Source organism: Schistocerca serialis, chromosome 8, assembly GCF_023864345.2.
Source record: "Schistocerca serialis cubense isolate TAMUIC-IGC-003099 chromosome 8, iqSchSeri2.2, whole genome shotgun sequence".
Classification (NCBI taxonomy): domain Eukaryota; kingdom Metazoa; phylum Arthropoda; class Insecta; order Orthoptera; family Acrididae; genus Schistocerca; species Schistocerca serialis.
Genome location: NC_064645.1, coordinates 99910704 through 99926754, shown reverse-complemented (window position 1 = coordinate 99926754; position 16051 = coordinate 99910704). Strand labels below are relative to the sequence as shown.

General features: G+C 41.4%; 1 protein-coding gene and 2 non-coding genes across 3 annotated transcripts in view; 1 reads left to right on the top strand and 2 right to left on the bottom strand.

The window, feature by feature from the left end:
• Window positions 1–16051, top strand: part of LOC126416851 (uncharacterized) — a 1707974-nt gene that overhangs the window by 961695 nt on the left and 730228 nt on the right. The window lies entirely within an intron of this gene.
• Window positions 172–246, bottom strand: Trnap-cgg (transfer RNA proline (anticodon CGG)). The gene has a single exon. It is a non-coding gene; the product is annotated as a tRNA-Pro (tRNA).
• On the bottom strand, window positions 473–547 carry Trnaa-cgc (transfer RNA alanine (anticodon CGC)). Its single transcript has one exon. It is a non-coding gene; the product is annotated as a tRNA-Ala (tRNA).

The following is a 16051-nucleotide window of genomic DNA, read 5'->3' as shown; positions in this document are numbered from 1 at the left end:
CAGGGTATTCAAATGATTTAAACATCATTAGCAATAGGAAAGAATCTGTAACAGCAAATGCGAATGCGTTAATCAAGGCTAGTGAAGATGTAGTTCTAACAAGGGAACCTCCCCATCGCACCCCCCTCAGAATTAGTTATAAGTTGAAACTTCCTGGCAGATTAAAACTGTGTGCCCGACCGAGACTCGAACTCGGGACCTTTGCCTTCCGCGGGCAAGTGCTCTACCAACTGAGCTACCGAAGCACGACTCACGCCCGGTACTCACAGCTTTACTTCTGCCAGTACCTCGTCTCCTACCTTCCAAACTTTACAGAAGCTCTCCTGCGAACCTTGCAGAACTAGCACTCCTGAAAGAAAGGATATTGCGGAGACATGGCTTAGCCACAGCCTGGGGGATGTTTCCAGAATGAGATTTTCACTCTGCAGCGGAGTGTGCGCTGAGATGATACTTCCTGGCAGATTAAAACTGTGTGCCCGACCGAGACTCGAACTCGGGACCTTTGCCTTGCGCGGGCAAGTGCTCTACCAACTGAGCTACCGAAGCACGACTCACGCCCGGTACTCACAGCTTTACTTCTGCCAGTACCTCGTCTCCTAGCTTCCAAACTTTACAGAAGCTCTCCTGCGAACCTTGCAGAACTAGCACTCCTGAAAGAAAGGATATTGCGGAGACATGGCTTAGCCACAGCCTGGGGGATGTTTCCAGAATGAGATTTTCACTCTGCAGCGGAGTGTGCGCTGAGATGAAACTTCCTGGCAGATTAAAACTGTGTGCCCGACCGAGACTCGAACTCGGGACCTTTGCCTTTCGCGGGCAAGTGCTCTACCAACTGAGCTACCGAAGCACGACTCACGCCCGGTACTCACAGCTTTACTTCTGCCAGTACCTCGTCTCCTACCTTCCAAGCTTTACAGAAGCTCTCCTGCGAACCTTGCAGAACTAGCACTCCTGAAAGAAAGGATATTGCGGAGACATGGCTTAGCCACAGCCTTGAAAAACTGAACACAGAGCAATCGAGAAAACAAGAAGAAGTTGTGTGGAACTATGAAAAATTAAGCAAAATATACAAACTGAGTAGTCCATGTGTAGGATAGGCAACATCCAGGTGGATGCAAACACAGGAGTGCCGTGGTCCTGTGGTTTGGGTGTGCGGCTGCGGATTGCTAGGTTCTTGGTTCAAGTCTTCCCTCGGGAAAAAATTTTAATTTTTTATTTTCAGACAATTATCAAAGTTCAGGCACTCACATATAATCAACTTCACTCTCCAAAATTCCAGGACATGTTCAGATTTGCTTGGACATATGCAGGATTTGACGGTCTACACACGGCAAAATTTGAAAACGTTAAAAACATATGTTTTGACAGAGCACAGACAAACCTGTGCGACTGTGAAACTGTTGCATTCATTTGTTGCAGTTTATGTGACAACCTCTTATGTTTTCGCACTTTTTTGGGAGTGATTATCACATCCACAAGAACCCTAAATTGGGCAAGGTAGAAGAATCTTTTTACCCATTCACCAAGTGTACAAGTTAGGTGGGTCGACAACATATTCCTGTCATGTGACGCACATGCCGTCACCAGTGTCGTATAGAATATATCAGACGTGTTTTCCTGTGGAGGAATCGGTTGACCTATGACCTTGCAATCAAATGTTTTCGGTATCCATTGGACAGGCACGTCCTTTCGGCTACTAATCGCACGGTTTTGCGGTGCGGTCGCAAAACAAAACTTGTTACACTGAACAGAGACGTCAATGAACGAACGGACAGATCATAACTTTGCAAAAATAAAGAAAGTAAACTTTTCACTCTAGGGAAGATTTGAACCAAGAACCTTTCGTTCCGCAGTTGGTCACGCTAACGACGGGACCACGGCGCTCCTAAACTCGTACTTTCCTAGATGTTGCCCGTCTTGCACATGGACTGCTCAGTTTGTATATTTTGCTTAGTTTTCTCATAGTTCCACATAACTTCTTCCTGTTTTCTCGATTGATCTGTGTTCAGTTTTTCAAGGCCTATCCACTGTGCCAACTTATAACTAAATCTGAGGGGGGTGCGATGGGGAGGTTCCCTTGTAAGGATAAGTGAAGACAAAGCTAAATACCTGGTTACTACTAGAATGCCAACATCAGTAGATCAGTAAATGTTAAGAGTTGGAGACATGCAGTTTGAAAAAGTAAACACATTTAAGTATCTAGGCGTGGACATCACTTCGAGAAATGAGATTGAATCCGAACTGAAGAAGAGATTACAGGCGAGAAATGCGTGCTACTTCTCACTGAATAGATTACTTTCATCACAGATATTGTCTAGGAATTTAAAGATTAGAATATACAAAACTATTATTCTACCAGTTATGCTGTATGGATGTGAGACTTGGTCTCTCACTCTTCAAAATGAAAAGCCGTCTCGAGTATTTGAAAACAAAATTTTGAGGAAACTTTTCGGAGCATAAAAGGATGACATCAGCGGAGAGTGGTGACAACTGCATAACGAAGAGGTTCACGAACTCTATTTAAGCCCTGACATAATGAGTATTATTAAATCACGTAGGCTGCGATGGGCGGGTCAAGTAGCTCGAATGGATGAGGGCAGGGCAGCGCGCAGAGTACTGGTAGGGCACCTAGAAGGAAAACGTCCTGTGGGGAGACCGAGGCGTAGATGGGAGGACAATGTGAAGGCTGATTTGAGGAGCCTAGGTATTGAAGGTGTATGGAAGGAAATGGCCCAAGACAGGGACAGATGGCGAAAATACGTTGCTGCGGTAATGGACTCACGAGTCCGGTATGACCACTGAGTAAGTAAGTTAAGTAGTAGCAAAAGAATAATGTGCACCACAAAAAAGAACATGGTGAATAGACTGCTGCAACACTCAATGTTTGACCGGTCACGGCTCGCCTAAATTCATAAAGCACTTGGAAAGTAAAATGATATTTCAATACAATCGCGGATAGAAGACGAGTCTCATTTCAGAACAGAAGATATATTTTTTCTTTCATTAATAGGAAACATTAAATAAGTGCTGTCCCTTTAATCTAGAAGACAACCATCTTCATAAAGAAAGCATACAAAGAACATTAAACATTTACAGACGTAACTTGTCATAATTTTCACTCGTTTGCAAGTTATACAAAATTACAGCTATTGTCGATCAGCAATAAATCACTAACGCGTTCCGGATTTAATTGGCTGCGGTCATTTGTTAGTAACGTGCCGGCTTTACTAAAGCATCTTTCACTAGGTGCACTTGTTGCTGGGATAAATAAAATACGTCCTCCAACTGAAGCCAGGCCTGGCAGATCTGTTTCATGTCTGCTCCACCACTTTAAGATGTCATCATCATCTCCGGGGTGCATTAACATGTAGAGATCTACTCCATCTGCTGCGGATGATCTGTTGTTGCTGGCCGAAGTGGCCGAGCGGTTCTAGGCGCTTCAGTCTAGAACCGTGCGACTGCTACGGTCGCTGGTTCGAATCCTGCATGGGGCATGGATGTGTGTGATGTCATTAGGTTAGTTAGGTTTAAGTAGTTCTACGTTCTAGGGGACTGATGACCTCATATGTTAAGTCCCATACTGCTCGGAGCCATTTGAACCATTTGAATACAGAACTGTGCTTATGTGTCGGAAATAAAATGGTAGTGCGACTTCCAGAACAGATGACTGCAAACACAGATGACAGCAAAATATTACACTGAAGATGCAATAAAAAGGCGAAACTCGTCTGGGAAAAATAAATTAAGTTGCAGCAAGAAAAGGCGGTTTTATTTATAAAACAAGTATTTCTGTGCTTTCTGCGGAGGATGGCCACGCAAACAAAGTCGTTGTTCAACTTTATTATTTTACACCCATGATGGAAGTGTTTCCCAGAAGAGAGTAGATGACATTTGCTCTATACTTAAACACGTCTTTGAGATTGTACGCAACCCAACAGTAAAACACTTCGTTCTTTTCTGACACTACTGCGCAGGTCGGAACAAGAACATATCGGTTATCCGTTTTCTGCGCTACACAGTTCATTCATCGAAACTATTTGCATCATTAGAAGTAATTTCCCGTATAAAAGGTCACTCTTAAATGGAGGGAGACAAGGATATGAATCTCGTCAATGTCAAATCTTACAGCGAGATAACCAATGACTGGAGGGACGTCATCAGAAATAGATGAGTCAAGCCACCACCTTTCACTGTCATCAGTTCTACCACAGTCGTCAAATTTGAAACTTGTTCAGAGTCCTTGCCTGGGCTGTATATTAAATAGTGCCTTACGCTACACGAGCACTCAGAATTTTAAAGGTTGACCAAAAGGAGGCGAGATTCGTGCTTCACAAGCCTAACTATTTATTGGTCATTTGAAGGATTTTTTGGGGAAATCAAAGGACAGAAAACAAGAAAACGAGAAAGTCTAGTAAGAAAAGTCGCCCAAACGTACTGAGAGAACTGCACAATGGAAAACTGCCCCTTAATTCTCCAAAATTGAGGTATTTACATTTAAAACAGATCTCGACCAATCTCTATTGTCAACTTGTTGTGTACAACTTCATACGCAACGGTAGGCAGAGGTGGGCTGCTGTGTGGTGCAGCATTTCTCGTTGTGGGGAAGCTGGACAGGAATAGAAATTCGTGAGGCTATTTTCGTTTCGTTGCAACTGCAAAAAATGCGTGTTTTTTTCACCAGACGCGTTTCGCTTTATTGACGTAAAGCATCATCAGTAGAGTGTGAGTAATTTATTTATGGGAGTGGGTGAAGGATGAAAAATGTTCTTTTCTTTTTGACGTAATTTCATCAATTATTTTGGGTAGAGCCTGGTTTCCAATATTTATATCTCCATTGAGTATTTGATTATTTTCTGTTAATGCTTTGTGTACGTGACAGATTTCTTGGAAAGGTAGGAGCTGTCTGTCTTTATTGATTCTTGTGATGTTCATACTTTTTCAATATTGATTGGCGTATGGCGTTTTTGTTTTAGATGATCTGAAAATGGTTTCTAAGACAAATTAGTGCCCATATTATGTTGACAACACTACAAAATGCCAACCGTAATGTGTACTTAGAAGTATAAAAACAATCGGAAAGCAGTGGTGTGCGAGAAAGTGTGCTATAAAAAAGACACAAAAGTGCATAGTTCTGCATAACAACTAAAAATTAGACTCCAGATATCAGTGTCTAAAGAAGGAAAACATCAACGATGTGATGGCAGACGGCATTTCCCGATGTGGGCGACAATTGAAGCGGAAATCACCGTAAGTAAAAACCAGTAGATTGTTAAAGAACTGTTTTTCGATCTTAAAGCAAATCAAAATATAAATAGCTTAGTTACAGACCACTGATGATGCTTTCCCTCAATACAGCGAAATGCGACAGGTGAAAAAACACTTTTTTTAGCAACAACGACAGAACGAAAATACCCTCAAGAATTGTGAAGCAACTACGGACAATATGGCCACACGAATGAAGAATTTAAGGAACAGGAATGATTAGCAAACACGTAAATACAAGAAACGGTATTTTGCTTAACTAATGGCTTTCTGCAAACATTGTGAAGAAACTTTACAAAAGAACAGACAGTGATAAATTCCAACGGGCGCACGTCATTGGACCACCCGCTTCCCGCGTCGCCGCTATCAGTGTCTGTCGCGTCTGCAATTCCATTGCCAACTGTCAGACGCCATTGAGTCAGTGACGCTGATATCGATTTATGGGTTATCACAAAAGCATTCTACGATGCACTGGTTACTGCCTAGGTTTCGCGAAAGAAGACGAGGATGACATCGTGTATGTAGACGACCGCCAGCCATGGTGGCCGAGCGGTTCTAGGCGCTACAGTCTGGAACCGCGCGACCACTACGGTCGCAGGTTCGAATCCTGCCTCGGGCATGGATGTGTGTGATGTCCTTAGGTTAGTTAGGTTTAAGTAGTTCTAAGTTCTAGGGGACTGACGACCTCAGATGTTAAGTCCCATAGTGCTCAGAGCCATTTGAACCATTTGTAGACGACCCACCAATTGATTGTGCTCCAAAACAGGCAGAAAGAATCGAGGTCCTGGTATCTTTTTGTTTTGAAATTATCTTGTCATGTTCCATCTGTTAAATGTTATTTTTTATTTTCTGAAGTGACCGAACCTATTTTCTGTTATATTATCCATTACAATGCACATACCCCAAGATATTTATTTTTATACCTATTTTTAAGTTATTTATTCGACTTGAAACTTAAGAAACTTGATCCTGAAAAATGCGGTGTGCGGGACCATGATAATGGTTCCCCGTGACCCTTCATACGGAAAACTGTTACGTCCTAATTTTCGGCTAGGTTTAAAAAAACAAAACGAGGAGTGCTTGCAGAAAAGTCGAGGGATATTCTAACTAATCTGGACAAAATGGGTGAGGTGAATAGCTACTGAGGGAAAGTAGAACATAAAAAATAAACATTTACCGCCTCTCCGGTCTATACGCTATCGCACCCTGTGCGTCTCTTTTACCGTCGTTTACTCTGATGGCTCCAAACAGGAGAATTTCCTTAGCTGTTCTGTAGTGTTCCCTGATCATGTTACCCGGATTCGCCTCCCTGATGAATATACCGTCTTCGCGGTGGAGCTCCACGCGATCCTGAAGGCACTGGAGCTTATGAATCGTGTTTGGGGCAATCGATTTCTCCTGTGCTCCGGTTCTCTTAGTGCCTTACAGTCATTATAGAATCTGTACCCAACTGAGGAGATGGTCCATCTGATATATGACCAACTGTACTTGCTACAACGGCGGGGTAAGGGGGTGTCCTTCTGTTGGGTGCCTGGTCATGTAGGTATATGGGGCAATGAACAGGCCGATCGGGCTGCCAAGGGAACCTGCATAGAGCAAGATGTGGTCCAGTGTCCTATTCTCTTGCAGTCTGTCATCTCTGCATTCCACAAGAAGTGCATGGAGTTGTGGGAGGAAAAATGGCTGGCGGTGACGGCCAATAAACTTCGGTTGGTGAAGTCAACAACACGGCCGTGGCGTACCTCCTGCGGGGTGCTCAGGCGGGAAGAAGTGACCCTCACGCGTCTTCGGATTGGGCACTGTCCTCTCACACATAGCTTTCTATTACTGCGGGAGGATCCCCCGTTTTGTGGTGCTTGTGGTGTGCACATCTCTGTCCGGCACATTTTAACAGACTGCATTTTACACCGTGATGCAAGTGCAGAAGCACAAGTTGTTGGGGATCTGCCCTGTGTTTTAGCTAATGATCAGACGTGTGTGTCGAGGGTTTTAAGGTTTTATGATGTGTCTGGACTCTGGCCTAAACTTTTAGTGTATTGCAAGGTGGCTTGCTCCTCCCTTTTTTCCTTGCGGTCAGCCAGCCGCTTCCATCTGCTATTTGATTTTAGCTCCCTGTACCACTTTCTTCCTGTGCTGTCCATGTGTTACTGCTGGCGGCATGCTTCGTCCCACGCCTCGGTGTGGGTAGGCATATATTTTTCCAAGCTTGTTACGTGTGTTTTACGCTCTGTTTTATCTTACTGTTCTGAGTCTTTTCTTGACGCCCGTCTCAGTCTGTCACTGAGCGGGCGCTGAAGACCTTGCCGTCGTGCGCTCATACTACCCTCTCCATCCATCATCCATCTTACTGATGGCATGAAAGTAAACAACTTGCCTACAGACGGCTTGCGCATGCGCTAGTGATGCATGGGTACAACCCAACAATCCTTGATGTTTCGAGTGACTGGTGATCACTCACGAGAGGTGAGAACAAGGAATCCTAGTATAACAAATACAAAAAGTATTTTTAGCACAATTCTTAGAATGTAATGACGTCAGTAAGACATAACATGCGGTCTCGTCCCCTGTTTCGCAATAGCGTATGGACCGGAAAAGCGGTGAGCGTTTTTTACGAGCTCTAACTTACCGTAAATAGCTATTTGCTTGAGGGGTATTGTCTGGATTACTTAGCTATCCCTTCATTTTGCTGCAGCAGCCGATTCGTTTTTTCAAGCTAGTAGAAAACTGGTGTTAATAGTTTTTCATACATTTTCACCTTACCAGTGGATCACTGAGGTATAATTTGTGTAGGCTCCGTCCACCATATTGGATTGAAATCCATATGTCCGGCTGTTTCGTTCAAAGACGTACCGCCTATTAGCGGTGTTTCGTTTTGACGGACAACGAGTGTTGGGAACCATGTTTTGACCTTTTTAGTTCTAATATTTTAGTTGTGAGAGTAAAAACATATTAATATTTTTATATAAACGTTTTGAGGATTTTTAAAAAATTAAAAAAAATAATTTTAGAAAATTACCATATGAGCGAATGTCTCAGGGCCATTATTCATTCTTCATTTTTTGTTATGCAGACGTTCACCTGAAAAAGTTGCTCTTAGTGCAATGAAACCGGTAGTGATCTAAAAATAATTTACGAAAAGTACCATATCAGTGAATGTCTCAGTGTTATTATTTCTCCTTCATTTATTCTTATGCAGATGTTCACCTGGAGATGGGGCTCTTAGTGCTATGAAACCGGTAGCGATCTAAAAACAAATAAATAATTGGAGTTGAAGCCTTTCGTTAATATGCAAGATTATTACCCACAGCTTTGATTGTCCTGTCTACAAGGTTGTCTGCACCGACAAGAAATGACAGAGTAAACATAGCGATTGTAGGGATCTTTGTGCTGTTGTTTCTGCTGGTGAATAGCCCTCCACCCTGAAGTTCATCCATCCTCCACCCTGAAGTTCATCCATCCTCCACGAAAACTTGCTCCGACTAGGCAACAGTAATTTGATGTTTACGCTACCCTCGACGGAAATGTGCATCTCGAGGCAACGGATGCGGCGTCAGTTGTGTATCGCCCGCCGGAGGTGTTCACTTCAAGTGCAGTGTAACAACCATCAATGTAGCTCACGCTCGTAATGAGGAATGTTGTATTTCATTACAGTGTGTTGCTTATGTAACATCCACATAACCTAATCGTTAGTAATACATGAACCATTTTAAGGAGCAAATACCCTGAAGATTTGGCCAACATTCCCTTAATTTATGACGAATGACACCAAAATGAGTCAAGAGGAGCAAAACAGTATGCAGGACGGTTCCAATGCAGAATATTCCAACACATCCCACGTTCATTAATTCCGTAAAAAGACTTCCTGAGACTGGATGCTTCCATCAAAAAAGTTCGCTGCCAAAGAAGCTACAGGAGAGTATTTAATTCAGCTGCTGCAGTAAATCCTCTTAGGAGTTATTATCAAACATAATGGGAGTAAGGCACCAATCAAAGAACCATTTTTCGTTTTCTTTATAGGCAGAAACATCATGTGCTTCATATTTTCCTGCACTGAGAATTACACGTCACTTAATTTCAGCATTGTTCTGAACACTGTGAGTACTCAAGGAAAACAGTAATTCTGTGGGGAAGTTATTACTTACTTTGAAACTTCTTTATGTAAATGAGTGTGTCTATACTTAAATTGCTGATTGACTGAGACCCACAATCTCCTATCGCAACGCAATCTGACTGCTCAAAAAATGGTTAACCTGACTTCCAATAATTAATTCAAAAGAATGGACCTGACTGAAAAGAAATTCTAGCAATAACCTATACGTTTCATTAAGCACTTACCTCACAAAAATCTTCATTACGCGAACTACAGCATTACAGCGAGCCTCAGTACTGGCAGCTAAATTAAAGATTCTAACTGCTAAAGCCACTAACTACTAATAGGCATGTGGTTAGGAAAGGAAAGATTTTTTTGCAAACCAAATAATGGTATTTTTTTTTAAATCAATAATGTGACATCCGGTTCTGTCATGAATATAAATCGTCATTGACATCTAGTACAAAGGTATGTAACCATGAATAATATTCAATCTCCAAGTCGAACATGTACAGATCATTAGCCTACGCTAACGCTTCAGACGTCTACCCTCAATCAATGCTAACTTCTCACATTTAACTTCCGTCACTGCTGGCTGTCCAGCTCCAACTGCCCAATAGTACTTCCATCACTTCTGGCGACTGACATCCAACTGCCCAACACTACTGGCGATTAACTTCCAACAACGAGTCCAACCAGCCACATAGTCTCTTACAAAGAAAGCGCAGCCAGAGATCAGATACAAAGCGCTACACAGCGCTGCCAACACAGAAGCAGCCCACTTACAACTTATGAGGCTTCGTTCACAAGTCACAGGAATGCATGTTTGGAAAACTGCACTACTTACACTGGTGTCGACATGTGTTCAACTAATGATAGTGGTATATGAATATATGGTGTGGCAAATCGGACATGTTGGCTCTTATTTCGTTGACTGTACTTTGGTCTATGAAAATTACGCACATATTTTAAGAAATATTTTACACCTGTTATAAAAAAATGCCTTGACATCTCATCAAGTGATGTGCTTCCAAGTCATGGTTATCCAGCCCATAATTTATTCTTCAGTAGGATGAGATGTGTTAAACCGCTTACTTCCAAACTGTTGAGTGCCAGGTGCCAGCCCTGTTCAGACTTTTCCAGTAAGACCGCGCGACCTGACGCCGTTAGTCTTCGCAAGCGTGTCGCTCGCCTTAGCCTTTCTCCCGCCATTGATTCATTATGCACAGCTGCACAGATAGTGCAGGCAATAGACATTGTTTTAGTTAACAGTGTGGAATCTTGCGTGTCTGATGATGGTACGTGGACTAAAGTCTACATCTGGGTTAAAGATATTAAAAAGTGACTGTATTACAGTTAGTTATCAATCAAGTGAATTATTCAGAATGTATCTTACGTTAATTATTTCATATAACTGGAAGAATATTCAGTCAGATCTTAATAAGATTTAAAATTGGTGCAGAGATTGGCAACTTGATCTAAATGTTCAGAAACGTAAAATTTTTTACTTCACAAAACGCAACAAACGTGGTATCCTATGACTATAATATCAATAAGTCCCTGTTGGAATCTGCTAACTCACACAAATCCCTCGGTGTAACACTTTGTAGGGGCATGAAATGGAATGATCATATGGATTCAGTCGTGGGTAAAGCAGGAGGTAGGCTTCGGTTAATTGGTAGAGTACTGGGGAAGTGCAGTCGGTCTCCAAAGGGGGTTGCTTACAAATCACAGGTGCAACCGGTGGTTCTAGAATATCGATCAAGTGTGTGGGACACGTACCAGATGGGACTAACAGGGGATTTTGAACGAATACAGAGAAGCGTAGCGCGAATGGTCACAGGTTTGTTTAATCCGTAGGAGAGTGCCACATCCTGAAGGAACTCAACTAGAAGACTCTTCACGATAGAGGTAAACTATCCCGAAATCTGTTAACAAAGTTTCAATAACCTGCTTTAAATGATGAGTCTAGGCATATATTACAATCTTCTACGTGTCGCTCACATAGGGATCGTGAGGATAGAATAATTATTGCACGCACAGAGGCATTGAAAGAATCATTGTTCCCGCGCTCCATACGTGAATGTATCAGGAAGAAACCCTAACGAATGGTCCAATGGGACATACCCACTTTCATGCTCCTCAAGGTGGTTTGAGGAGTATAGATGCTGATTTCCATATAGAATGATCACTGGTAATGGACTTACATGCATGAAAGGTAGATAGGTGATTTCAACACTGAACGAGTGATAGCTAGAAATCACAGGGACTTGTATTGAATAATAATTTCCAAAATTGTCTTTTAACTTGAACTGTTATTGCTCAATACTTCTCCAGTGCCGGCCGAAGTGCCCGTGCGGTTCTAGGCGCTGCAGTCTGGAACCGCGAGACCGCTACGGTCGCAGGTTCGAATCTTCCCTTGGGCATGGATGTGTGTGATGACCTTAGGTTAGTTAGGTTCAACTAGTTCTAAGTTCTAGGGGACTAATGACCTCAGAAGTTGAGTCCCACAGTGCTCAAGGCCATTTGAACCATTTGAACTTCTCCAGTCAGTTATATTACATAATAATATTAATGGCTTTAAACTTGGTGGTATTAGTTAGTACACATGGTCATTGTTAGAAGCGAATACTACTAACGAAACTTTTCAGTTACCAAGAGCTTACAACGTATTCTTTTACGGCAGGGTTTCCCAAACTGTGTTCCGTGGAACACTCGTGTTCCACTGGAAGTACCTAAGTGCTCCGCGTTAAACTATCACTAACATGGCGTTGAACATTTGATATAATTAATTAATTTTTCTTATTTTTTAAGCATATTATATGATTTCTCTGTTTTTAGTTGTAATTTAAAATTGAGGACACCACTTAATGAAACAAGTTTTCCTTATTCTTTTTAAAAAATTTATAATTTTATTAACCTTCAAAGCAAACAAGGTGTTGCATCAAAGTACCAGGATTCGCAAAGTGTTCCACCATAGGGAAAGTTTTGGAACCCGTGCTCTAGGTTCATATACAGCGCGTCGTGTACAAGGAGGTTGCAGCAACTGTGGAGGACATGAGAGTGCGAAGTACTACTGCGTGTAAAGAAGCTGCTCCATATACGTCATTTTCACCTGCCTCGAGATGACTGGGTGTCTGTGTTGTCCCCATCATTTCATCATCTTTCATGAAAGTGGCGAGTTGGGACTGAGAAATGTTTGGGAATTTGTACGGGCGCTGATAACCGCGCAATTGAGCGCCCCACGAACCAATCATCATCATCATCCAGATACGTTGACAGTAGTGAGTTCATCAGTGATGCAACGTGTACTCGTACGTAAGTGAATGATGCAAACTGCTTTCGCTCTGAGTATACTCTTTAAAAAATTCACTTGCAGAAATGTGATGGCGCATAATAATGTCTTCATAGATTTTTGTCCACAACATTGGGCTACATATATTTGTTGTATTGCTGTAATATACGATTTTCTTACCAGTGTCCAAAAGCCACACCTAGATATTTTAACAATTTACCCAGTAATAAACATTCCTTTTTGAAGCGTCTGAATTTTTCTATGGATACTGATCATTTGTTGAAGGCTATGAGACACTTTTTTTTTTTTTTTAATTGTGATGCATGTCACGCTCATTGAGCAGACACGACAAAATATAAGTGACTCTGGACGGCAAAAACACACCACTAGATACAGAAGAAAGGTACTGTAACCGTGGCCGAAACGTTGGTTTCACCGCGAATGGTTTTTTATGATACGACGCCGTAACATACCAAAACTGACACGTGGTTTTCGTCCCAATTTTTATTATTTCTGTGCATTGAACATGCCGCAAACAGAATGAAGGAGAAATTTGGAAAAGAAATTCAGGTTCAAGAGGAAGAAATAAAAACTTTATTCGACGATGATATAGTCACAGTCGAGAAGACTGACTGAATGGAATGGATAGTCTTAAAGTGAATATATTAGCTGAACATCAACAAAAGTAAAATCAATTCAAGTGGTTAAGAAATAAAGCGTTGAAGGTAGTAGACGCGTTTTGCTTTCTTTGTAGCAATACAGCTGACGACGCCAGAAATAAAGATAAGATAACATTTAGACATTCAGTAGAGAAAATAACTTGTTTAAAGTTGAGAAGGTTTCCAACGTCGAATGCACATCTGTCGATTTTGATTCTGAATTTATTTGTCTTGAGTGAAGGCGTGCTGAAACATGGGCAATGAAAAGTACAGAGAAGAGATAATAGGAGCTTTAGAAATTCGATGCTGTTGTACAATTGTGAAGGTTAGGTGTGCAAACCGGATTTATAATGCAGAGAATCTGAAGGGAGCTGGAGAGAAAAGAACTTCATGGCACAACTTCACAAAGTGGGGTTAAGTTGACAGCTGACACCCAGAGGCATCAATGAACATTTAATATGGTAATCGATGCAACGATGGCAGGCGTTATTATAGAGTCTGGTTAACACTTGAACACTGTAATCAGGCTCAAGTGTGTATTACAAACAGCAATTACGCAGATTTGAAGAGGTTTGCACAGACCAGAGTGCTGAGAGGAGCTACAACATACGAGTCTCTGCGCTGATGATTATAGAATAATCCACGTTCTTCGTATGTAGATGGGAGTTAACAAAATATTTTCGCATTTTGGGGAGAAAACAACTTCCAATCAAACTACATATTTTAATTTTGAAAATCTCCTTAAGGAAAATAGTGAAACATATCGTAGCTGTCACAGTACGTTAAACTCTACAATTCTTTCTGTGGATCAAAGTGCTTCACACAGTTATTAATTGATTCCATACTTCCTACTTATTTAAGTTAACTAACATAAGTATGGAATGTATTACGATATTGCAGTTTCCTCCAGCAGTTTCTTAGTATTTTTTCGTAAATATTTGGACTTTGTTAAAAAAATGTTTGTTACATTTGATTTTAAGTAGAAGAAGAAAATACTGTCGTGCAATTTACACAAAAAATTTATAATGAATTTGAATGAGCTTCATGAAGTAATCATGCTCATCATTTTCAGTAAAAAAATGTTCATCAACTCTGTCTGTGACAATTGCACACTTACAGTTATATATTATTGACATCGTTGACACGTTTTAACTGCAAATTGTGGACGCGCAGATATTCGTTCTATAAACTCAAATTATTTCTGTGTCATGTAACTTATTTGTAGAGCCTGGATTGTGTTGACGGCGACGTTGGTAATTAAATGGATATAACGCGCATCAGTAACCATTTAACAAAGCAGCCGTTCAAACGAATTAATTGCACAAGCATTACAGGCTAAACATATTTCCTAATTATACTCATGGTACGTTACACAAAGGCAGACAGAAACGTGGACTGCAAACGAAAGCCCCGCAACGTAGCAGGAACGTATTCATTTGCTGTTGTTGTGAGCGTAATTCTGGAGATTAAGTTTGTTGCACCTCAACAAGCTACTCTGTGATGAGTAAGCCTCTTCATCTGTGCAAATCTGCTGAAACCATAGTTAATCCTTCGTCTCTCACTACAGTTTAACCAGCTCTGCGTCTTTGTCTAGTTCCAACATAAAATTCTTTCCTCCGCAGTATGATTTAATGCCTCCTCATTTGTTATCCTTTAAACCCATCTAACCTTCAGCGTTCTTGTGTAGCACCACATTTCAAAAGCTCCTCTTCTGATCCAAACTACCTGTCGTTCACCCTACGCTTCCGCACAAGACTGCACGGCAAACAAATACTTTCAAAAATATTTCGTAACATTTATACCTTTAATCGAAGTTCAATTTTTTAACTTTCTTTAGATGTGCGTTTCCTGCTATTGCCAGTCTTCATTGTATGTCCTCTACACTTCCGCTACCTTCCGTCATTTCGGTCCCTATATACCAATGGTGTCACATTTCTTAATTTAATTCACTAGTATCGCCCAGTTCGACTAAATTAAATTCATCTTCCAGGATGAAATTATCACTCTGCAGCGGAGTGTGCGCTGATCGCTGCAGGGAAGTTTTAAATTCATCTTGTTTTACTTCTGTAGATATACCGGTACCATGTTCTGACCCATTTTAAAGACACTAGTCTGTCTAACTGCTCTTCCAAGTCCATTGCCATCTCTGATACAATTACTGTTTCATCGGTAAACCTTGAAGCTTTTATTTCTTCTCCCCGAACTGTTACTCTGTTTCTAAATTTATTCTTGGTTTCTTTTGCTGCTTGTTTAGTGTACAGATTGAATAACTTGGCGGATATTTCACAAACTGGTATCACTGTCTGCCGGCCGGTGTGGCCGAGCAGTTCTAGGCGCTTCAGTCTGGGACCACGCGGCGCTACGGTCGCAGGTTCGAAGCCTGCCTCGGGCATGGATGCGTGTGATGCCGATTGGTTAGTTAGGTTTAAGTAGTTCTAAGTTCTGGGGGACTGATGACCTCAGACGTTAAGTCCCATATTGCTCAGAACCATTTGAACCATTTTTCTGAGCCATTTTTTCAGTTCAGAATCTATTTTCCACTTCTATCGGCGATAATAAACTACAAATACATCATTAGAGCAAGTACTTCCTTTTCATGTCCTTCCATTTTTTTTAATTAGCAGTTTTCATTTCCTGTATTGTATCTAGGTAACCTTCCGAGTTTCAAGTAATATATTACAGTCAACAATGTCAAAAGCTTTTTCAAAATCTACGAATGCTATAAACGTAGCTTTTCCCTTCTTC